The 24,932-nt window shown below is 38.8% G+C and overlaps 1 protein-coding gene across 6 annotated transcripts in view; it reads right to left on the bottom strand.

Annotated features, from left to right (window-relative positions):
• TRPS1 (transcriptional repressor GATA binding 1) overlaps positions 1-24,932 on the bottom strand; it is a 370,691-nt gene that overhangs the window by 230,718 nt on the left and 115,041 nt on the right. For 3 of the 6 annotated variants that reach the window (XM_012531442.3, XM_004265376.3, XM_033419925.2), the window contains exon 1: positions 21,580-22,188. The exons of 1 other annotated variant lie outside the window; for it this stretch is intronic. The gene's annotated coding sequence lies outside the window, so the exon portion shown is untranslated. Of the gene's footprint in view, positions 1-6,811; positions 6,910-20,036; positions 20,158-21,579; positions 22,189-24,932 lie in introns of those variants that run through there. 2 more of the 6 variants (XM_049700470.1, XM_033419926.2) reach the window with 2 other exon arrangements.

Below are 24,932 nucleotides of genomic sequence, written 5' to 3' on the forward strand. Positions count from 1 at the left end.
ATAGCTTTCTGACTGAGAATACAGGAGATCCAATCCCTCCATCTACTCGAGAAGGTCTGTGTAAGTACACATACTTCAAAATGAGTATGCTTAAACAGAGGTTTAAGCAGCTCCTTGAAAACTCTGTATGAGAAAGTATGTAACTGATTGAAAGGCTCATAATCGTTTTCTTTTTTTTTCAACTCATGAAAAACGAGAACTTCAGTTATCTCCACTGGCGACTGTCTCTCCATGTCAATTGCACAGGTACACTGATCACAGGTGAATCCGAAGATCTAAAGCGGAGTGAGGGTTTGAAAAACCCATCTGGGGATCGGCAGGCAGAAGCAAGTGAAATGTGAGCGTCACATCCAAGAGGGGCAGCAGAAGAAGAGGAAGCAAAGGAGAAACCCAGATAGGAGAAAGAGTTCGTGGAGAGAGGAAAGCAAGTTGGAAAGTGCGGAGAAGGGCAAGGAAGCGGGAGATGCACGAGGAGGAACGCGAGGAAGGCCGGGCGGGCGGCGGGCGGCGGGCGGCGGGCGGGCAGGACGCGGGTCCCCGTGCAGTCAGGGCGCAGGGAGGGCGATGGGGAAGCGGCGCGGCGGGGAGCTCCGCGCACCGGGAAGCGGGCGAGGAAGCCGGACGGCGAGCGCGGCTGCTTCCGTAGGACTTCCTGCGACTACACGCCCACAGCCCGGTGGAGAGCACGCGTGGCTGCAGCGGCCCCGGGGCGCAGGGGACAGCGAGCGCCACCGACACACCCAAAGCTCGGGTCGGTCGCTGCAGCTTCAAAGGCAGGGCCCCTGACAGTAAGCAGCCTCCTTCCCAGACACCAGCGATTCACTCTGACTCGAGCTTCTTGAGAAGCCCTTGCAAGAAAATGGAATCCTATTCTTGTTACTGATCTGCGGTTCTGATTTTTTTAGTTCTCCTTCAAAATAAGAAGACAGTTTTACTCTTGGCTTCTAATTCTGGGACCGTACTAACCACTAAAACACACTGGGGCTTTAAAGCTCATTCATAAAATATAAATTACTTTTTTTTTTATTAATCCAACAGAGACAAATCGGCTGATATTTAGATGACGAAAGGTTTTGTTTGTTTATTTGTCTCACCCAATCCAACCTTTGCTTTTTATGTGTTTGTAACAAACAGAAGCCGAGCCAGAAAGCCACGCTGTCAAGACCCCATCTGGTGCAGGGGCAGTTACCCAGGAGTGCAAATAATTTAAGAAACACAAAGCCCAGAGGATTTCCAGGACAGCACCACAGCCCCACGTCAATCAACAACTTCCCCCTACAAGAGTTTGCTGATCACAGCCTTTTTGCTGTAATGGAGCCAAGAAGAGGCAGTCACTTAGACTAATATAGATTTTTTAACGGGAGATTACAGCTATCGTTATAGAAAGAATGCAAGTTGAACATGAATTATGACGAAATCCAGACTTAAAATGTCTTATATAGAAAGGCGATGGTTTTATCTCTCAGACAATAAACAAAGGTAGATTAGGGCTTAAGTAGAAAGCCGAATGGAACACTGCTGATATGACAGTCACCTAGTGTTTGAAACCCCCGGAACATACAGCATCTCAAATCCGTGCTCACCGCAGATGAGAAATAAAGTAGAACTGACCAAGCCTGAGCGCTCCAGCTAGACTGCCTGGGTTCAAATCCTGATGCTGTGACTGCTCCCTGTTGTAGCCTAAGCAATTGATTAAACTTCCCTGAGAAATGGGGATGACAGCAGTTCCTGTCTCAAGTGGAGACAAGCCACTCCAGCAGTGCTCGACAACTGTGAACCATTATCATCATTTGCAGGTGGCCCCTAATGGAAAACTAACCTCTTGGGATGCAGCCTTTCCCCTGCAAAAGCTAGCTCACCTGTGGCCGGTGGTGGCTCTCGTTTCTTTTTTAGTGATCAGTGCTCGCCACGCACCTGCCAAATCAGTTGCACATTCGAGTCACTCGTTTCTACGCAAACTGTGGCCAGCCTCTGGGCAAAGTCTGCATTCCCTCTGCACCCTGATTTTCACAAGTAAAAACACTACGACCCATTTAATACTGTGCTCCCTCCCATCATTAAAGGGCAGCACACAGCTTTAGCAGACAGGAAACTCGCCCAGTGCACATGCTATCCAGCTGGCAAACAGAGGCATCTTCCACAAAGTCCACTCCTCCTACATACAGTCTGATAAGCTCCATTTTAATGGAGCCAAAACATACATTTCCTTCCTCTATTTCTGTATTTAGCAGACACGAGAGCTGGACAGTCATGTCAGGGATTATAAAACTGCAATAAAGAGATTTCTAAACCACCAAGACTACCAGAACAGCAGGACTAAGTTTCGCCTACTCACTTTCAACCAAAAGTATGCACCCCTTCAGTTGTGGAAAAGTACAGAAGATTTAAAAGCCCCTACTCATCAACTAGAGTGTACTCTTCGAGGAAACGCTTTCTCCTGTCACCTAAATACTTTGTAAATCTCAGACAGATATTACTTTTAAATCTCCAACTATCTCCTTCAAAAAGATTTTTAAAGTTGCTGATAGACACAAGGTGACATCAGAAAACTATGTTTGAAAGATGCAATTAGCTACGGTTTCTAGGAAGCTTTGGAATGTTTTGTTATTATGGAAGAAATAGACAAATACCAGTCCTACAAGTAATGAGCTGTCCAAGAAGTAAAGAAATTCATCAAATAGATCCTCTCCTTGATTTCGCCTTCCTGGCTCCAGGTCCATGCAGATTTGGGAATACACAATAATAGCAAGTCTTAATACTTTCCCAAAGCTGCTTAAAAGAATATTTAAGTGCTTAACAGATTCACACATGAAATCAAAGGGACTTCCCAATTCTCGCATAAAAGCAAGTTTTTTAGTTTAAAAAAGAAAAAACTACAGACAGAAGGCCAAGGGTATGGTCTTATATATATAAAAAAAAGCTTCAGAACTTGTTCCTTGGCTTTTAAGATGAAATTAAAGTGATTAGTAAAACTCAAGTATTCAAAGAAGTCTCAGACACTCTTATTTCAACATGAGAAATGTCTCAGCAGCTATTATTTCGTTATCACTTTATTGGCCATCTCTAAAGGAGACGTGTATATTAAAAAGAGCAAAGAGGGGCTTCCCTGGAGGCGCAGTGGTTGGGAATCTGCCTGCCAATGCAGGGGACACGGGTTCGATCCCTGGTCCGGGAAGATCCCATATGCCGCGGAGCAACTGGGCCCGTGGGCCACAACTACTAGAGCCCACGCAACTGGAGCCCATGCTCCGCAACAAGAGAGGCCACCGTGATGAGAAGCCTGCGTACCACAATGAGGAGTGGCCCCTGCTCTCTGCAACTAGAGAGAGATCGCAAACAGCAACGAAGACCCAATGCAGCCATAAATAAATAAATAAATAAATAAATAAATAAAAAGAGAAAAGAGGGGTTCAATATCCTCTCACTGCCATAAACCTGAACTTCCCAAAGCAGCCTTACTTATGGCTCTGCTCAGCTCCTGACAAGCCCTACTCATCAATACCCTCGTTAGATCTTCTGAAGGTCTAATCATCCTTGCCCACTTAGCATCCAAGTATCAACCACTTACAGGTAACTTTCACCATGAAGCCAATACATAAACCACAAATATCAGAACACAACATCTGGCTGACAAATATTCAACAAATGGAAGTTAAAACCATACATTCCCGACTCATGACCGTAGAGGCTAATATTGTTATCCCTCATATTTTAAGGGTACATCATTCATCAATTTGCATCTTTGATTACTTTGTGGTACCTCAACTGTAATATCAATAAAGTGCAACAAGGTGGTGTGGGTTTTCATTTTTTTACGGTTCACAAATGTATTTGGGCCTCCCTTTGCCTCGGTTTCACTGACCCCGTCACACTTGGTTCAAGGACATTAATCAGTAAAAGACAGAATTTGAAACCACAGTGCAAAATACAACGTAAGTTGTAACCAGCAGTATGACACTTCAGGAACAATACATTAGGGCAGACTTCAAAAGATGTCTATCAAGTATGCAACATCAGATAATCCTTTTCCTCTCTGAAACCTGACAATCCAATTTCACAATTTTCTCAACCCCTAAAAGTCTTATGCTCTTCTGGCCAAAGTGTACTTCTCCTAAGTGCCAATGTAATACAACGTGTTTGAGAACCCACTGTATCCAAGGCGTTGTAAAAAGAACAGAAATTGCGTATGCTTTTACTCTCCTCACACTTGCAACGCCAAGTGGATTCTGGTATGGGCTATACTAAAGCCATAAATAAGTGAGAGCACAGGGCAAGGATGTTTAAATCTAAATGAGTGGAAATGGAAAGGCTTCAGGAAGAAGCAATACAAAAGTCAACATCTGAGGAATAGGTAGAATTCCTATAGTTAAGCCTGGCTGAAAGAAAGGCATTTCAGAGAGGGCAGAACATGAAGGAAGGTAGGTTTGGCCATGTTCTGGAACTCAATACTACTTTAAGGATAGAACACATGGTACTGTAAAGATGGAACTGGTAAACTGGGAGCAGAGTTTAGGGTCGCGCATGCCAAGCTAATGATGATAAACAGTTGATAAACCCAAACTCAGAGTCAACTTGGGTCTAGAGATAAGGCACTGGAATGATTTCATTCAGATCAAAAGGTGAAAGCATATAATCCTCAAGGAAAATTGCAGAGATTAAGAGGAAAGTCAAGCACAGACTAGAACGAGTGTAGCAGGGATTCAGTGCCTCGGAGGCCAAGCCAAGGGAGATACTCAAGAGAGTGGTTGGCAGCATCCAATTCATTTAAGTGGTGCAGTCGGATGGAAAGACCATTGGGCTTGGCTGCCATGAGGCCACTGGTGCCCTCAATATAGCAGTGTCCACAAATGGAGGAGTCATGGAGATGTACATGAAAAGAGCCCCAGATTCAGGCTTTCAATTTTTTCCCCCTCTAAAGTGATTTTTATATATGAGTATGTTTACCTTTTATCTGAAAAAGGAGATGGGATTCCATATCTGGCTTAGAAACATTCTAATTAATAAACCTCAAAGAGCAGCATTTTGACTTTGTGCTGCCAAGTACAAGATGGAATCCATCTGGAAATAAATAAAAAGTAGCCTTTTGTTTCATTTTACCTTGTGTTTTTCTAAACTGTCAAGGGAACTATCTTCATTATTTGCCGACTGTTACCTAAAGTCAGTACAGTGCTTGAACCATAACCTATCTCTCAGCTTCAGTAACCATACATTAACTATACAATTGCAACTGAACTTTTCCTAGATTCCAAGAACTGCAATTGGATTATAATCCAAAAGAGCAGAAGATAAATGCCATTTAACTATCTTCTATAAAACATCCAGGATAGTTTTTGTTCACAAATACGTGCTGTGAGAACAAGTATAAAATGGTTTAGAGTTGTTTGAGAAGGCGTTTACCAAAAGTAAGTGAATATATTCAGGGAGAATAGTTTTGATTCAGGGGGAATAAAATAAAATTAAATGTATACTGATTTATCAGGAAAGCAAATCCCTTAATAAGTGGAAAGAAAAAATGAAATACAAAAAACTCATTTAAACCTTATCTGGATTTGATCTGTCTTAAAAGCCAACAAAAAAGTACTTTCTGATAAACAAAGCTCAGAGTAAGAACCACTTTAAATTTATTTTGATCTGCAATGCCAAGAATACAGGATAAAGTTCCACTCTCCTAAAGTCAAAGGAGAAAAACAGATAGCTGGAATATAAGGGAAAGAATCAAGTAGAAAAATAAATTCCAAAATAACATTAAGAAAATCATTAAGAAAGACTAGGGCGAGGGCTTCCCTGGTGGCGCAGTGGTTGAGAATCCACCTGCCGATGCAGGGGACACGGGTTGAAGCCCTGGTCCGGGAAGATCCCACATGCCGCGGAGCAACTAAGCCCGTGCACCGCAACTACTGAGCCTGCGCTCTAGAGCCCACGAGCCACGACAACTGAGCCCACGTGCCACAACTACTGAAGCCCATGTGCTCTAGGGCCCACGTGCCACAACTACTGAGCCCGCGTGCTACAACTACTGAAGCCCATGCGCCTAGAGCCTGTGCTCCACAAGAGAAGCCACCGCAATGAGAAGCCCGCACACCGCAACGAAGAGTAGCCCCCACTCGCTGCAACTAGAGAAAGCCCTGTGCAGCAACGGAGACCCAACGCAGCCAAAAATAAATAGATAAAATAAATAAATAAATAAAAAGACAGACTAGGGCGAGACAGGCACTGATAGTGTTTCTTATGGTTCGATTAGGTATACATTGGATGTTAAACTGTAATTTACAGCCGGGGCAAAAAAAAAAAAAAAAAGTAAAAAGAAAAACATATATAAAGAAATAATAGCCAGAGGAAGAGAAGGGGAAAAATCCAAGATATTTATATAATGATAATGGAAGTTTTCAGCCTTGCTCTGTATAGTATGCTCACTACACCAAGAAAGAGATGTTCGCTCTGTAGGATGATCAGCCTAATAGTCAAAATGGTTCCTTAATCCATTTTGGAAGAACTGCTTTTTAATGTTAAAGATCATTCCATTCCTCTCTAACTAACTGAATATGATAATCTTCCATAAGCAAACTATATCCTTTTACAGGAATAACTATCCAGCCATTTATAAAGTGTTTTCACCTGAAAGAAACATTGAAGAAACAAAACAACCATATTTAAAGGACAAAAAAAAAAAAAGTCTGCCCTCTGGCTAAGAAACAGAGGAAAACCCAGACAAACAAAAGCCAAACCAACAGGTATCTTCACCTTGCAACTGAACATGCGGGTTCAAATACAGACCCTGGACCAAACCAGCCCATTTCAGCGGTGGACACACCTCCTCCTGCTTTCCAAAGCCACTTCTGAAGCTGTCTTTTGAAAGAGTTTGGGGATGTCTTGGGTCCAATACCCTTCTGCATGGCATTCACCACAATTCTTCAAAACAGAAATGGAAATGGTGGCATGGCGGGGGGGGGTTATAAATCACAAATTTCACTGATGGGGGAGCTGCATTAACATTTTAAATTATATAATATAGCTATGAGGACTGAAAGCTAAAAAGAAACAAGAAATTTACATGAAATACCTCAGATGTCTAAAAAGACAGAATTTTTTCCCGTTTTTCCAATGCAATAGATTAAATGATTAAAATTAGCTTAACTACAACCAATAAAGAAATGTCAATTGCATCCATAGTGTACAGTGGCGTCATAGATAAAAATGGAATGTTAAAGAAATGCTAAAAAATATAGATTAAATTTATATTTTAAAATAGTTCATTTTCACTACATGTAGGTTGAAATTTATCATTCAAAAGACAGGATAAGAAAAGCATTTAAAATAAATGAGGTTCCTTCATTATTCTTTTGTTGATTTGTTTTTATAAATGCTGAGGAGTCTATGTAAAATGCCACGAATGGTTTCTCAACCACATCTTAATAACTTATTGCACATTTCAGGCCTAATCTCACAGATACTGTCTGTAGTTTTCAACCTGCCAAGGGGCTTATGGGTGTTACGAGTAAAGAAAAGTCCAGTTTCTCAGTTTCTTGGAAGGTAAAAAAAATCCTTAATTCAAATGGATTGCTTTTTTTTAAACTGGTCTCAAAATAGATAAATGTTGGAGGCATTTTAAGTTAAAAGGAGAATAATAATACAAAGTTAAATTCTTATTAATGATCATTTTATAACCAATTCTTCAGACCAACTGGATTTTATGTATATGAACCCAAAGAGGCATCTATTGCTCAGGTGTGTGAAAGAGACATTAAGCCTAGATTTTCTGCAGTAACTTTTTCAGCTTCCAGGGTAACTTCTAGACTAAATATTTGATTCCCATATCTTCATAAGATATTGATAGAGAAATAATATGGAATATACCAACTGACTTATTATATGATCATCAATTCCCCAATGCATACTAAGTGATATTCTAATTCTATTCTCCCATCCATCTACAAAAGGAAAAATAAAGATGAATGAATAGCAAATATCAGGCAGATTTCCTCAACAAATGTCAAAATTATTTCGTGTTATAGATATAAATGAGGATGGTGACCAGACACGAATTCTAGTTCAGTCCTTTATTTAACTAGCTGTGTGATCATGGGAAATTCAGTTGTCACTTTTCTCCTTTGTAAAATAAGATGAGTCTGCTCAAATGGATAGAGGTCATGCCCCTTCTATCACTCAAAATAAAACAGGATCCTATGGTCACTCTGAACAATACCTGAATTAAAGAAGAACAAAGAAACAAAATTTAAACTTGAGCAGCAGATACAAAACTGACCATTCAAGGAAAGTTCAGCCACTGAGGAAAGAAGTGTTTCCTTGGCCACGGTCTGCTTTTCCTCAACAAAAAAGTGTTAAAAGACTCTTAAGAATAGATCCACATGTGCACATGTATGCAGGAAGCAGAACACTGTACACTCATGCACATGATGAAATGTACCCACCAGCCAAGGAAATGGGGCACAGAGCTAAGAAAATTCAGAGACTAAGCAGTTCACTCTACATCTAACCTCCAACAGGAGATGAAATTTATTCTTTTCTTAGTTTCCTTTTGTACATGGTTTTACCCATGTTACCTAAGGAACTAAAATGCACAATATTGTCAGGCTCAGTAAGTTTGCTTCAATTTTATACAATCATCTTTGGTCGAAATAAAGTTGACCAACTATTTCTACAAAAGTGTTTATGCAAATAAGCCCCATTTTCTCCTACATTAGGAAAAGAAGAAATATCTGTGGAATTTTGTCCTTCTTGATCTGTGGCTAGAGGCTTGGAATCAAATCTAAAAACACTGCCCAGGCTGTTCCATTATATTACAAATAGGTGAATTTTTAAAAAATATCTTTTCAAAATAACACATTAAACATGATCTGAAATCATCATATTAGCCTAATTCCACAACACGGTTTGATTACACCGGACCAAAAGTTCTGGCAAAATGTTCACCTGACATCACGGGAACCAAACAAGGAGGTGGTTGGTTGAAATGTCCACGTTTCTACCAGTGGAGACACCAAAATGCTGTTAAAAACACTACACTGCGAATGGAAATAATGTGCTTTCTCAGAGCCAGTCCCACTTTCAGTGAATAGCTGGGTGATGTGTTTGGGATACTAGTTTGCAATTTGGTACCTATTTATTTAGGGCTTGATGCACTTGTTCCAAATGAAAATATTTCAAAATAGTCTTTAAGATGAATGTGCAGAGCCGCTGCTTCTTTAGAGTAGCAGCCTTATTTGTTTTACACAAAACTATAATTTAAGGATGCCAATCATTTTAAGCAAAGCAGTTTGCAAAAAAGTAAAATACAGGCAAAACCAGAGGAATTTTTCTTTATACTAAAACAGTTCTACAGTAAAATATGTCAGGTTGAAGTATCCACTATATATGCAGTTTAATTTTAACCCTGTGCATTGAAAATATTTCACATTTTCTTACTAATTTTGGAAAATTCCGTAGGACTATCTTACACTGATTTCAAAGCTGGTTGAAATTTTTTTTCTTTTTCCTTCAATCAAATTTTTAGATACGAATTGCCTCAGACGTAAATGAGAAACAACTAAATGTCATGTTATTTTATACTGTTCATAATTTTTGCAATTAACCTCAAGGAATAAATATATGCTTTTCGAATACCACTCTTGTTTGAAGTAAAAATAAAACTCTGCAAACGACATAAGAAAGGATTTCTCCGTAGTGACTGCTTAGAAATGACCAAAATATCTTATCACAGGTAGGTATGGAAGGGAAGCTCAAATCACTAATCAATTTCTGATGCCTCAAAATGAGTTTCTGAAAAGATAACACACACACAAGAATAAAAAAATGAATGCAAAATTAATTTGAATTTTATGGGAGATAAAAAGGGTTCTACAATAAGAAAAGTCTCAAAGGATGAAGTATTTCCTCTCCTTTCTGAAAAGCTTAAAAAAGCAAAACTCAGTATTTCAAAATCAATGGACTTAAAGCAATTCAAGAGAATTTGGAGAACATTTCTCTAAAAACCAATCCAGAACACAGGATGTCAATTTGGAAATAATGGAAGCGTACTGTGCTTTAAAATTTGAAAAACTTTTTAAAGACAGAAAATCAAGTTAACATCTCAGTGATTAACTTAGGGGGTGCATGGCCAAGAACAACTTTCGGCACTTAAAACATAAAACTGTCAGTTTCCTCTGCTTGGAGACAAAACACACAAAAAGCAAATATTCACCGCTATATTTTCCTAGACGTTAAAGACAGAACTAACTTTTATAAAAGGAGATCACTGAGTATTTCCACCTATTTTAGACTTACGCCGTAGCTCCTAAAAATCAGTTACAAATTCCAAACCTCAGAACCATCCATGGCAGATGGCTACTAAGCGTTCATTACTCCCCAAACCTTGATGGAAATACAATCATTTACTGAACTTCACTACAGCTCAAGGCACAAATATGATAAACAGTCTGTGCTCGATGTTATTGAATATAAGCTACCATAAACAAGTAAAACTCTTTCCTAAAGATCTCAAAGGGCTGAAAGCATGATGCTTGGCATTCTATTTCTCGCAAATCTAAAGCACATTGATGGTGAGCATAATTTAAGTACTCTCTTCCCTGAATCAAGATACGTTCATTTCAAGCATCATCCGTGATCAAACGATCAAATTCATATTTATAAACTTGGAATACAGAGTTTGGTGGAAGCACTGAGTATCTAAAATTGCCTTAATTTTTTTGCCAGAAATATGTCACAGTTGGTGCTTAGAATTGTTGCAAAATTATACCACAACTTTATTTAATTTCATTGGATGCATTTCCTCATAGAAATGGAATGGCAAAGGGCTGCTCAAGAGCAAACAATAAAATCAAATTATTATTTTACAGTATAGAAGTTCTTCTTCTCATGCCTCTCTCCCTAAAAATATAAATATTATAAAGAAATGGAAGTACAAATCCTAGAGCTGGCACATTTTTCCACTGAAAGGAGAAATCCTCCCTCCTCCAAAACCTGAAATATTAGATCCCAAAGAGGAAAAAAAAAAGGTACTAAAGCATGGCAGAATAACCCAGAGGAAGCATGCTTGCTCTCAGCATAATTTTCTTTAGCATCCTGAGATGAACAACATCACGCTGCCCATGATCTCTGCTTACTCCTCTGAAAACCATCCAGAGGATTTTCAAAAAGGAAAAATTCTAGCTGTGCTTTCAAATGCCAAATTAACTTACAGGGCTTCCACTCCTGAAGGGAAACAGCACAGTAGCACACCAGAAGCTGGAGGATGCTTTTTGTCACGCAAAGCCAGAACTGATGAGTGGGACCCCAGTGGGGTTTATCTAAAATTCCCAAGTACCACAGACAAAGAGGTCAGAGTTTTCCATGTCAAAAATATATAAATAAGTAAAGCCATACACAGCAACAGTTCCTTATGTTATAATGGATTGTGCGGTATCCAAATCCCTCTTCTGTTCAGATACACATACATAAATCTTTTTAACTAGGAACCGAAAATGGGAAAAACAAAAAGGAGGGAAATCTGCTTATGCTCATATCTACCCCCCTATTTTCCATTTCTAATCATCACTGGTCTCACTTTTTAATTTTTATTACTGCCAATGGAATTATTCAGGGAGTGAGACAAGCATGTATACACATAATTAAATGTTAACAATGAACACTGAACTATCCTGGGAGTAAAAAGTACAAGACAGGTGTGTACAGAGTGTACACAAATATGGGGAATGCTAAAGAGTTGAATGTTTTGACAAAGTGAACATGCAAGATCACACACAAACATTTACACATAAAATGTGTACTTTATGATTTTTACTACTGGCCTGAAATCTTGAGTGACAGCTTTCTTATTTAAAGCTTATCAAAGTACAAAGGAAAAGTAAAATGTAAATAATGAGGACACTCTTTCAACAACATAAATTGTCTTAAGAATGAGACATTTAAAAGTAGAATAAACAGTGATGGGACAGAGAGTAAAATAAAGAGTTTATTGTAATTGAGGTTTAGATGACAGCAAGCTTCTTAAAGTAATGTACCACATCTTGCATCCAATGAATGTAATGCAAATTCATTCTAAATACAAAAGAGAAACATCTCCTTACTATCTGCTTGTAAATTACAGGAAAAATGAGGTTTCATATTACTCATTACTTAAATGTGTTACTGCTTACACTGGCCACTTGTACCTAAAGTTAGCTTCTAAAACGTACCTAAGTTGGCAAACCTGAGGAGTAAAATTTGCAATAATCTTTAAAAAAATACTTCCAAAAATAAGTTAAAGGCAGTATTAAACATAATCGTTTGTGTTTTTTCAATTTATAATTTAATCAATTTATTAACATAAAAATTTAGCAGCCAAATACAGAAAAATATATGATTTTAAACAATCTCAAAGATATATCTATAAATAACTGGTGAAGAGCTATTAATTATTTAACAATCAGACTAATATGTATTGAGAAAATTTAATAACATGGGCCTCGATTAAAAGTTTTTTATATATATATATATATATATATACACATATATATATGACCAGTCTTAACTTCCATCAGTTGAATGGTATTTTAAAAAATTAAAACGAGCTAGATTCTCTTCTCAAAAATATTTAATGGTATCAAAAAGTAAAGCAGAAACAAATGCCAAAATCTCTTTTAAGAACTTTTATATGTTCGGAGCTACTTAATAGTATTGAAAGAAAAAACAGGCTGATGTATTTCTTTCTACATCTTTCAGAGCTAAAGATGTGTGGATACTGACATCACAAAGAAGTCACAAGTAGAAGTTGGTTTTAATTTGTTTTGCCACTCTCACTCTCATTTCAGAACCAAAATTCTAATTAAATTAATCCTCAGATAGGTGTTGGGATGCATTAAGTAATTAAAATGGATATTACAAAGACTAAAGTCATTTCAAAAAAAATATGTATTATGTTAAAATTCCATTCGGTGCCTGTAATGCGAAAACATTCTATATGAGTGAAAATACAGACATGGGCATGTACATGTACATAGTTCATATGAAGCCACTAATTCATATGCTACACTTGTGCATAGCTCAGAGAAAACAATAAAGCTAAAATAGATTAGTAATGCTTGATCCCTTTACACATGAAGTGTATCATGTAATAGAGAAATTAGATTCCACAAACTAGCGTCTGCCGTATAGATTTACACTATTTATAGCTGTATCTGATCTCAGATATAATACATGCTTCTATAAGGCGAAACAGAAATACTGATTCACAAGGATTCACTGAAAGTCATATTGTAGAATCTAAGCAAGAAACACGTTATAGTAAAAAATGTTTGATTTGTAAGTTTCATAAATTCTACAAGTGAAAAAAAATTTTGAGGCAAAAATCTTTTTTCCTCTCCTTTTTCTACAGCTAAAATACATTTAATGTCTAAATAGCAGTTGTGGTATATCTATCATCCTCTACTGGGTTCATTCTTGGTTACTCTAATAATTTAATAATGTAATATTAATCCTTTTTCAAGCTTGGGACATATACATTAGGAAATATGAATATGTTTATTATTCTTTATAATACCATACTACTCACTATCATGGATACAAATAATTAACATAAAGAAATTATAAATGCAAAAAAGAGAAACGTGCTCCCATTAAATAAAGGAAAAAAGAATCAGAAAATAAACTATGGGCACTTGTATATTTCCCTCTAACACTGTCTATAATAGAAGGCTTAAATAGCTGACAGTGAGTCACTTGTTTATTCATGTTAAATAAACTGAATATATAGTTAACTTCTGACTTAATTAAAAGTATTTTCCAGAACGTATTTTGACTGTCAATTACCTAGATACCAAAGTTGCTGTATTGTGTTGCTTGATGAAATAGGACACACAGCAACCCTCAAACCAGTATTACAAGCCTGGCAAATAGCATCACATTTGGGTGACGCACAGAATCCCTCACCCTAGGGATAAACGCTTTGGATCATAGTACAAAGTCTTTACATGTTCCATATTATTTCTACATAACGTTTTAAGATGATAGAATCGTAAACTATAAAGTGCTATCCATTAAAAAGATATATTCAGAAACAGCACTGTCACTTAACTGCTCCTCTCAACAGAAATTTGTGATTTAAAAAAATTATCTGCAGAAGCATTTCTCAGAATACACTGCAAGGCGGCATTTTGATGTACAGTTTTTTTTGTCATTTCTTAAATTTCTTAGTAAATTCAGCGTAGGTATAAGTATTATGATCATGATGGCTTCATTATGCTTAAACTCCAAACGCATTTCAAACTTTGAGACTTTATAAAGTAGGTCATGTAGCTCCTTAAAAGATTTATGTTTTAAAGCGTAGAATTAATTGTTTAGCAAAGTGGATTCCACCATCAAGGTGTATCTACATATCGTCCATCCACAAATACTACATACATAACACATACCTGCAATAGCGCTGCACACATATCAGCAGTAATTTAAACATACCGTGGATACATCAACCATTTGCAAGCATTCACAATGCTAGATTTCCTCTCATACTACAGACATCCTACTACTAGTTACCAGAATATCACACAAATCAAAATACATTACCTTTGTTCAAACAATACTGCAGTTCATTATATAACAGAAAGGGTCATCCTTAATTGCTCAGGAACCAAGATAGTGGTGGATTCTTGGAGCAGAAGTGGTGCGGAATGGCTTGAGGCAAAACCGAAACATATTGTTTAAGTAAACCTTAAGGGGAGGGGATCCTATGCGCAATTGATGGATTTTTTTTTTTTTTTTTGGTATCATCTTCCACAAAGCCTCTCCAACCCCTCCCCACCACTGAACAGTAAACAAACTACTGATATTAAAGGACTGCGGCTCTGAACACCTCTCTCTTCCTTTTTTTTTCTCTTCTCACCAAACTTTATTACTGTTCCCTCAGTTTTGCAGTAATAAACCAATATTCATTCAATAAAAACGTAGTGACGGAGAGACCCATCACCTGAAATTCCTGTTTGAAAACTTTGTAAAACATAAATCAAGACTCACTCTAAGATACTCTCTCTATGCTGATGCGAACAAGTTATAGCTTAAGTTCCTACAGTTTTTCCTGACACATCCTTATGTAAAGGAGTGGTTAGCAGAGAAAAAATGCCTCTGATTTGAACTGAAATCTGTAGTTCTCACAAGAAAAAAATGAGAAAAACGTAAGGTAAATCAAAACCATCAAATTTCCACGCAGGGAACACTTCTACTTCCCTGAATATACGGAATGCTTTTTATGATAATTACTAATGCCTTAAAAGACATTTTAAGGTATCTGTATGATACCTAATTTTCAGTATATATTATTTCTAAAACACACTCTGTGTAAAAGGAAAACAGAACAAAAACAAAAACCCTCAGAACAAATTTGGTGTTAAACGCAAAGTCCAAGACAAGTAACTGTAAGATTTAAACCAAGACAAGTAACCATAAGATTTAAACCTTCCGAACAATTCCTACCAGAAATGTCGATAGTCAGTTCTGGCTCACCAAATGGGGCACAGGGCCCCATTTCTGGGTGGAACGTCTTTCTCCAAGGACGGAAAAACTGGCACAAATCTTTTTGCTCTCTGAAAAGATTTTCCTACTTGCCAGCTTCTGAAGTTGCCCTGATGTCAACCAACATCACCAAGTTATCTCTTAACTGGAGAAAGTTCTGTTTGCCTGTACAAGACCAGGAAGAGAGAAAATGACTATTAAAAAAAAAAAAAAAAAGGAAACTAAAAACACTGTGTGATAATAGGGTTAAAAACTATCATCTAAATTTGTGAGCAAAAAGGGCGGCCCACAGAAACAAAATGACCCTTAAAATTAACGCTTTTGATCTAAAAATATATTTTTGTAGAGTTTCATCTATTTTCCTTCCTCTGCACATAAAAATGATTAATGTCACAATTAAACTTCCACATTTCAGACTCTTGCTAACAGGTGTAGCGTTCTTTATATAAAAGTATTCATTGACCTGTCGCCATTGATAATCTTAATTAATTCATGTCAAATGAAACAAAAACAAATGGTTTTTTTTCCCCAAATAAGAAAGAAATAACGCAACACAAATACCCACTCTCCCCAAAACCCCAAAACTGTTTAAGTTACGGTAACCTGAAATGCACCAGCCATCACAGAGAGCAATTGGAGAAATCCAGCAGGGCTCAGCAGGAAAGATTTTTAATAACAGATTGAAAAACAGAATAAAAATAACTGCATCAACAGAGCCTTTCTTCCTCAGGCCACAAGCCCGTTCTTACTTGAACTTTTTTTTTTTTTTAAATGGCATTTTGGCCACTAAAACCAATCCAGAACATTATTAAAAGTTAAAAGCTACCAATTACTTCTGTCTGTTCTTTTAAAGAAAAGTTTGGCATTACGTCAGTTGGTTTAAAGAAAACAAGAAAGAGAGAGAGAAAGAGTAAGAGAGAAAGTTTCCTGCTTGTATAAACTAAACCACCAGGGAAGGTGTCTAGCCACTTGTAAAGTATTTACTGCAGGTTTTTAAAGAGCTAGAAACATTTTAAAAATTAAAAGTTTTCTTTCTTATTTTTAGTGAAACATACTTAGGAATAAAAAGCATATCCTTCGTGTCTTTCTTTGGGGTGTTTTGATGTTTATTTGTATTTCGATCATAACTTTGAATCAGAAAATGATTTCCACTGATGCTTCAAATGTGAAGTACATAGATAATTTCATCTTCATTTTGCTGCCTGGATTTGTGCTCTTCGGAAAAGAAAAAAGTTTAACGACAAAAAGTAGACATTGCTACCGTAACAGCTACTACAGCTGCAGCGACCAGCCAGGCTTCTTCATCTAACTCACTCTTAACAATTTAGATCATTTTCATCCATAGATCCTTCTGCAAATGCAGCAAAGGGGTTTCCGTAAACCCAAAGCTCTCTTTCTAACCTAAACCAAGTTCTACATTATTATATCCATCAGAGAACCAAATCAAAGGCCAACGAATTTGGTTCCCAGGGATCTGAGAACCACTGAGTGATAGGCCATATATAATTAATAGAATATCCTATACAAATAAACAAACGGCTTAAGACCCACTTACACCCGAGGATAAATTTTTAAAAGTGGTTATTCCCTCCCTCCGCAAAACTGTTTGCTACTGAACAGTGTATAAAATACCACTTGGTATTTTAACATATTTACTTTAATCTACTGGTTAAAGCTTTTCGGAGGTAAATAATTTTGATAATTATAAAAAACTGTTCTCAATTGTTTCAACATAAAGAACTGCAAAGTGCGTTAGTATTCTCTATCCATGATGATTACAAGTGCCTTGAGAGAATCAGACTAAATTTCTACTTGACAAAAGCTGTAAGAGTTGCTTCATATTTTATCTAAGAGGGACCCTACAATTCCATAAATCATAACTAGAATAGTAACAAAGAATTCACTTCTTTCTGTATGGTGGTATCAAAAGATGAATATAGAATATGTCTATCTATGTTATCACATAGATAGACAATCAAAGTAAAACTAAGTCTAGACATGCTGTCATTAATTTCCCCAAATTTCAATCAGCAATAATTAAGGAAGCTAAATGAGTAAACAAGACTCAGAATTAGTTATCAAGGCTATTAGTACTTATAACCAGCAAAAGAGGGGAAGAGAAAGAACCCTCTGTTACCTGAAAGCTTGACCAAGGATGAACAACAGAAAGCAAGTCCATAAAACTTGCCTGTTTTTATCAAATTGATTGTAACTTGTGAGCTGCAGTATTTGAGACAAAACTGTCTGAGTTTATAGTTTTCTATGCCTGCCAAAAACAGATGCAGACTACCACACTAGCTGTCCTGCGGAAACTAAATTAAGCAAAGGCAAATACCAAGTGGAAAGTTGTCAGCCTGTTGAATGAATGGCTGCATTTTACACCAAAGAATATCTTAATAAGAATATGTTTTAATGTGCACCATTTTATTTTAAGTGCATCACTTTTTACAAAAATAATAATTTTCCCTTTAAATCAATTATAAACACCTGCCCCTAACTTTCTTAAAGTCTGTTTTGTTTTATACACAATAGTATAGTGTTGTTACATTATTGTTTGCTATCAAAAGGGGTACTGAAGGAAAAAAATTTTTACATACATGTATTATAAAAAAAATTTAAAGGCCTGTTATCAATATCTGTGCTCATTTCAAATTCAAAATAAAGTTCTACCTCAAAAACAATTTGCTGCAAGCCCTTTGAAAACTTTCAGTAATGTTTATTTACTTCAACAAAGAAGGTAAGACAAGAGTTTATTAAAACTTATCACCCTGTGTATTTAGTACAAATGTGCAGGTCGTTAATTGCAAACCGTAGTCTGTATTTCTTCTCTCTCGCGCGCTCGCTCTCTCGCTCTCTCTCTCTCTCTCTCTCTCTCTCTCCCTCCCTCCCCACAAGACACAGACACACACACACACATCAAAAATAATAACAATAATAATAATAGAAACATCACTGAAATACTAGAATCTTAAAAAGCAGCTTTTCCACAGATGAATTCATTTCCCTGCTTTGAAGCTTTTCCTTATGAATGAAGATTTCCTTGTGTGTGTTAGTGAGACCTACCCTGTGGAAATCAGAGGAAACTCAGGAGTGGTATGTGACTTAAAAGAAAAGTAAAAATAATACTGAAAATATGGTAGGGCCATGTGTAACTCACTTATGACTAGCACACATACGGATTCTAACCTATTTTTAAGCAAGTATGTAGAAGATTTTACAAAATCCTGTAAAATCCTACTCTTTAAAATGCTGAGCTCTAAAACCAAGTCAGACTTCCCAGCTACTTATGACATTTTTCTCCTTTTAATGTTACCTTTAAGAGACAAAGGACAAAGTCTAAAAAGCAGCAAAGACCCTTGCAGCGTCTAAAATTCAAGAGTGACTAACTTTTTTGTGAGGAACTTGCTGTGTTCCACCATTTATTTGGAGAGGGTCCGACTTTGTTACTATGAGTGGAAAAGTATTCTACACACACATATCCTAACATATAACAGATATATCAGGAAGCCATAAACGTCAACTCGCCGATTGTAAATAATACTTTGCCAATAGTATTAATGAAGCTAGGGAATGCCTCTCATTTAGAGAAATCAAGTCATAACGTTGGCACTAAAACTCTGTTTCCCTCTTAGGAGTTTTATTTTCACATTACTAATATCCAGAAATAATTGTCAAACTTTAGCACGTTGGTGGCCCTGTATATTTAACTGAATCTAGAGATGTTTCCATCCAAGGGTATAGCTTAAAAAGGAACTTATGAAATCTGAGGACAGAGAAGCTCTAAGAACGATATGTTTGACTTGTTAAGATTAAGCACGTCATTAATAAACTTTCACTTAAAGGTAAAAAAAAAAAAAAAATCCTCAAAATGTTGGTATCGTTTCCAGACTGTCCTGTCAGCATCATAACTTACAGGAAACGATTCATCTTCCCATACAAACCCTGTATTTATTCACAACCCTGGCATACTTGGGGAAAGAGAAAAAGCCCACACCGTTTTAGAGCTAGTCTGCTTTTATACATTAACTGGTGGAATATCTGAGAAAGTGGCCTAAGCAAATGAGTAGCATGTAAGAAACTTTACAACAGTGAGCTCAGAAACTTTCATTCTCATTTTGTCCACGTCAAGAACTGGCCGCCCGCATGACTTTCCTTTGCTGCCCCTTGCATTTTTAACTCTGGCAGACTTTTCTAAATGATCAACTTTTCCTAAAACCGGCAGGAAAAGTAACACAATGCCAGCAAGATCCATAGGTTTTAACTTAAGAGCTGGAGAACTCGAAAGAGGTGGCTGGAAGCTTCCTATTTTATTTTTGCTTTGAACAATCAAATTTTTAAGCCAACAACCAGGCCTAGAGTAAGCATTTCTTGGTAATTTTGTCTCAGGCCCTATCTGTATTTTCCCTTTGTACTTGCTGTGCTCTCAGACCCTTTCCTGTTCACCTGGTGCGTTTACAAAAGTTCAATGAATCTATGAAAGTTCAATGAATCGGCCTAGCTGGATTTAACTTCTCCGCTAAGCTTCTCACTTCACTTACCTCACTTAAAACTCTAGCTGTGATTTTCCAAAATAGGATAAGGATGAATATGCTACCATAATTTGGATTCATCATTAAGATCCATCGCTCTTACTCACTTTCATAGTATCAATTCTGAGGCCTAAAACGATATGAGGAAGTAAAGCGAGACCTAAAATTTAAGACGTCCAAGATTCCCTCAGAAACCCACCAGTCCCTCTTGCCCGCTAACTTAAATTGCTTTAGAGTCTTAGGGCCATAAAACAGTTACTGACTTCCCTGGGGAAAAGGGGAAACACCACCATCTCACACAGGTACTAACAAAAAAGCTTTCCCAGCCACAAAAACAGCTTTGCACTTCAAAGGGCTCCCACCTCCGCCTCACCCTCAAATTATTCATGGGGTCCTATAATCCTGGAGTTATTTGAAGGGACAGCGGTGTTTGCCTTGGCCTTTCAAAGATGCGTTTCTCTAGAACCCAAACAGGAACTAGACAGAAGGCGAAGCGCCCGTCCGCCTGGATGTCCCACCGCTGTCAGGCATTTAATCACCGGCCAGTGTCCGCTGACCCGCGACACAGGGCGCATCATCCTCACCACAGAGGAAGTCTGCCCCTTCCTCAGCCCCTACGGAGGCGCCCTGGCTGCAAGGCCTGCCACATGGCACGGGCAGGGCACAGACCCCTCGGTCAAGCTGCCCTGAGCCGCGCAGAGGCGGGTGCATCGGGGGATGCGACACCCTCCATCTACAGCCCAGCTGGGCCTTTAAGGGAAAAAAGTTTGAAGCCTGGCTTTACAAACTCTTCAAAGCCAACGCCAGTCCTGTACTGTTTTCCCACTTTGGGGACCACACGAAGGCCCCTCTCTGTGACCCTCCCAACCTTCCCGAGTTCGCCCAACTTACTACTCTGCATGCTGGTGCCTAGTCTGCTCCCCGCTTGTCAGGAGCCCCAGAAAACTGGCGGCGGCGGCGGCGGCCCCTCGGGTCCTACCACCCCCAGCTCCTCCGCTGCGCCCGGTAGGAGAGAATTAAAATCAGCCAGAAAGAGACAGCGAGGGGGAGTGGGGCTGCGAGGGGGAGGGGGCACCGGACTGAAACTTCTTTTTTTGGCAAATGGGGATTTGTTTTTCCTCCTCCCCGGCGGCTGAACTTGACCCTCCTGACTCCAAGGGCTACTGCAGTTTGAAGTCGTTCGTTTCTAAGACTCAGATGCCTTCGACCCACCAAAAGTAAGGGAGGAAGGGGGCAAAAGAGAGCAGAAAGGAAGAAAGAAAGAAAGAAATCACACGCGCAAAAAAGGAAGAAAGAAAATGCATGTGAAACCCGAGAAGCCTGCGCTTGGCTTTCTGCACACTCTCCCTCTGCTTTTTTTTTTTTTTTTTTTTCAAAGAAAGTCACTTTTAATTCCCAGGGCTCCCCGCTTGCGATCGCCCACATTTTGCGCACACACGAGCGGGCGCAGCACTCGCGTCGCGGCTCTCCGGGCCTGGCAGAGGGGCTCCCGCGCCCCCCGAACCCCCCGCGGCCCCCGGCCCCGCGGCCCGCCCGGGCCTCCCCTCCTTACCTGTTGATTAATCGTCAAGAACACCCTCGGCAGCCCGAAAGATGGTGGCGCGGCGGCCAGAGCCATGAACCGTCTTCTGTTGTTTGCAGAGTTGATCTTGGATTATTGGGGGGGGGGGAGAAAAAGGTCTTTCCTGCCTCCCCCCCTTTCCCTTCCCTCCCCCCCCCTTATAAAAAAAGAGAGAAAGAGCGAGAGAAAGAGAAAGGAAATAGAGCAAGGATGTGCCGGGTGCCGGGTGGGAGAGGGGAGGGGGGGTGTTGTTTTTTGTTTAAAAAAAAAAAATTAGGAAGGCGAGAGAGCGATCGAGAGGACGCGGGGTCTGGAGAAAGGAGCAGCACCAAAAAAGAGGACGCTTAAGATTGCAGTGAGATCGGGTCTTTATCAGAAATGTTATCGCTTGTCAGGACCTCAGTCTCCGCGCATTACGTCAGTTTCAAGACACCAACACTATTAATATCAAAGGAGCCTTCGCGGAGGAAAGCGCCACCCCAGACCGAGCTCCCTTAAAGAGACAGCGCGCGTCCCCGCGCCGCCGCCGCCGCCAACGCCGCCGCCCCGCCCGGCTCCGAGCACCCGCCGCCGCCGCCCGCCCGGACCGGCCACGGCCGCGGCCAGCCGGCTGCGCGAGAACTTCGCCCGAGTCGGAGCGAGGCGAATGAGAGCTGCGAGGTGCAGGGACCAGGCTACCTTCCCGCCCCGCCTCTCCCCCCTCCTCCTCCCCCACCCCCCATGTGGGAACGCGCGAGCTGGACAAGGAGGAAAAATCCGCAAGCTTTAGGAATAATGTGATAAAGACAGGGACCTACCTTGGGGAGTGGCGCGGGGTTGGGGGGGGGAGGTGGGGGCCAGTGCGCGGCGGCCCAACCGACGGTCCCCAAACACTCGGAGATGCTCTCCTGAACAATCAAAAGAACTCTAAAAGTGTTTACCTTTTCAGTTGCTACTTTCTCTTCTCGCTCCCAATTAAACGACGCAGGAGAGAGAGAGAGAGAGAGAGAGAGAGAGAGAGAGAGAGAGAGAGAGAGAGAGAGTGTGTGTGTGTGTGTGTGTGTGTGTGTGTGTGTGTCCCTTCCCCCTTCTTCTAGGACGTGAAAGTCTTTGGACACCTAGTCGGTGGTCAGGGTTTCCCTTGCGTTTGATGGCAAGAGGGCTGGAGGGGAACAACTTGAACTCTATCCTGAGTTGGAGAAGTGAGGACTGAGGTTGCTATGGTTTTCTGAGCTGGAGAGAAGCTAGCAAGCTCAATGGGTGCTTAAAGGGGGTACTACAAAATAGATAAAATGGGAACATTATTCAAATGCGGCAAGATTAATACCTGCTGCTCTCTGGGGTTTTAGTAGCAGATAAGGAATTCTGACTTAAGCATGACATTCTTTTTACCAATTCACATCTTCAGATACTCTCATTGTTAAATAAAATTCTCTCAACATGAAGTTACTGAATTGAGAGAGTTTTTTTTTTTTTCTTTAACTTCTGAAGATCAACAATACATAAAAGAGGACCAAGACAGTATTTGAAGTATGGTAGGTGTTAAAAACTAAGTAAACATTTCTTGGGCATTTGGACTTCATTTTCTTCAGTGGGTGACTTTAAGTGGCATGTTTTTTCTCTAGTGAAAGTCAGTTTAAACTCATTTTGTGCTAAAAGGAGAAACATCCTTCTCCAAACTATAAAATGATTAAAATTAGAGTTTTAGAGAGGTACGAATCATGAATCTGTGAATTGAAGATGAAGTAATTTCCTCTAAAATATTTTCACTAAATGATTCTTGCATCTTTTCAGAGGAAAGATGAGTATATTTTTGAAACATACTATTATCAGAAGTGAAAAAGCCAATCATTAAAAAAAAAAAGTATATGCTCTTTAGAACTTTACTGCTTTTGCTGTAAGGTCTTCATTTCTGCTTAATACACATAGTCAGGCAGACATGTGATTCCTTTTGTACCACTTTTGTTCCAGAATTTTAGTATCCTGTCCCATACACTCTTTAGGAGTAGTAGAAAGACAATAGTACTTTTGCAGTAGAGAAATTAGGTAAAAGAGTAGTCAAAATACAGTTTTACAATGAGGCAAACAATATATTCCCTAGAGGAGTGAGAAGACAGTGAACCTCATATGCATGCAGTTGTTCATATGTTATCATCAATTTAAGTGGATTTGGGAAGAGAGTTAGATTTACATATAGTCCTGCTTGCAGAGAAAATTAATATCAAAATCTTCAGTAAACTCATGGTCAGCCACTAATGACCACCTGCGTATTTCCACACCAGAGTCATTTAATACTGTCCAGCACCAATTTCCACTGTAAAAAGTACTCATATATTAAATATAGAACTTTATTTTCTTTTTTAAGCCATAAATTAGCTTACCAACTTTTATGGAAATATGCACGGCACAGTGAGAAGCATTTTTATTCAGGAAAAAAAAAAGGATCTGAGTGAAACATTCTTTAGCCATGACTAACTAAAAATACTAGATCAAATAAATTTTGAAATCTGTATCTGAATAGTAAAACCATTTGTGTATTTAAAGGGTTAATACCACCTAAAACTGCTGAAGCTGGTATGTAACTGATAAAAACTGAGGCTATAGCATCTTAGCAGCAAAGTTAAATAGTACAATCTATCACAAGGATTCGTCCCCTAATCTCCATCTGCTCGCCAAGATTTAAATATTTTAAAAAGGGAAGTGATCTTTTCCTCTCTGTCATCCTCAAGTCTATGGCAATCGTCAAGAGTGTAAATTTACTCACATGAAACAATCACTGATTAACTTGGTTCAAAAAAACAAAATTACACGCTTTTGCGAGCACAAAACCCTTGAGATGGCTGGTGTCTTTCCACCTGTAATAATAAAAAAATTTCACCATTAAGTGTACACCAAATTATATATTGTATAAAAAAAATTAAAGCCAAAGGTCTGAGGGTGAATTATATCCTTTAATTGAAAAGATAAAGTTACACTTCAGATACTAAGCCAACAAATTCATGGTCAGTTAAAAATGTAATGAATGAAGTTTCACGGACTCAATTTTGCTGAAGTTTGCCTGAGAAATGAAGAATCTCTTCATGTTCCTTTTAGTATTTTGAGTTGGAATATACAGCAGATCAAAATGCTGTCTGTATCAATCAATTTACATTAACCACAAAAGATCTGTGGAGAACTTAATAGAAGCACAGATATTTTTTGTAAACTTTTTCAAGTAAATTATGTATTTATTTATGAAATAATTTATGAAGAAAAATTTTACCTCATGGTTTAGATATATTACATATGCTCTTGATTGACACAATATGTTTAAGCTCAAAGGCCCTCGTGGCATTAGCATTTTTTAATTCTAGTAGGAATATTTC

Source organism: Orcinus orca, chromosome 17, assembly GCF_937001465.1.
Source record: "Orcinus orca chromosome 17, mOrcOrc1.1, whole genome shotgun sequence".
NCBI classification, from domain to species: domain Eukaryota; kingdom Metazoa; phylum Chordata; class Mammalia; order Artiodactyla; family Delphinidae; genus Orcinus; species Orcinus orca.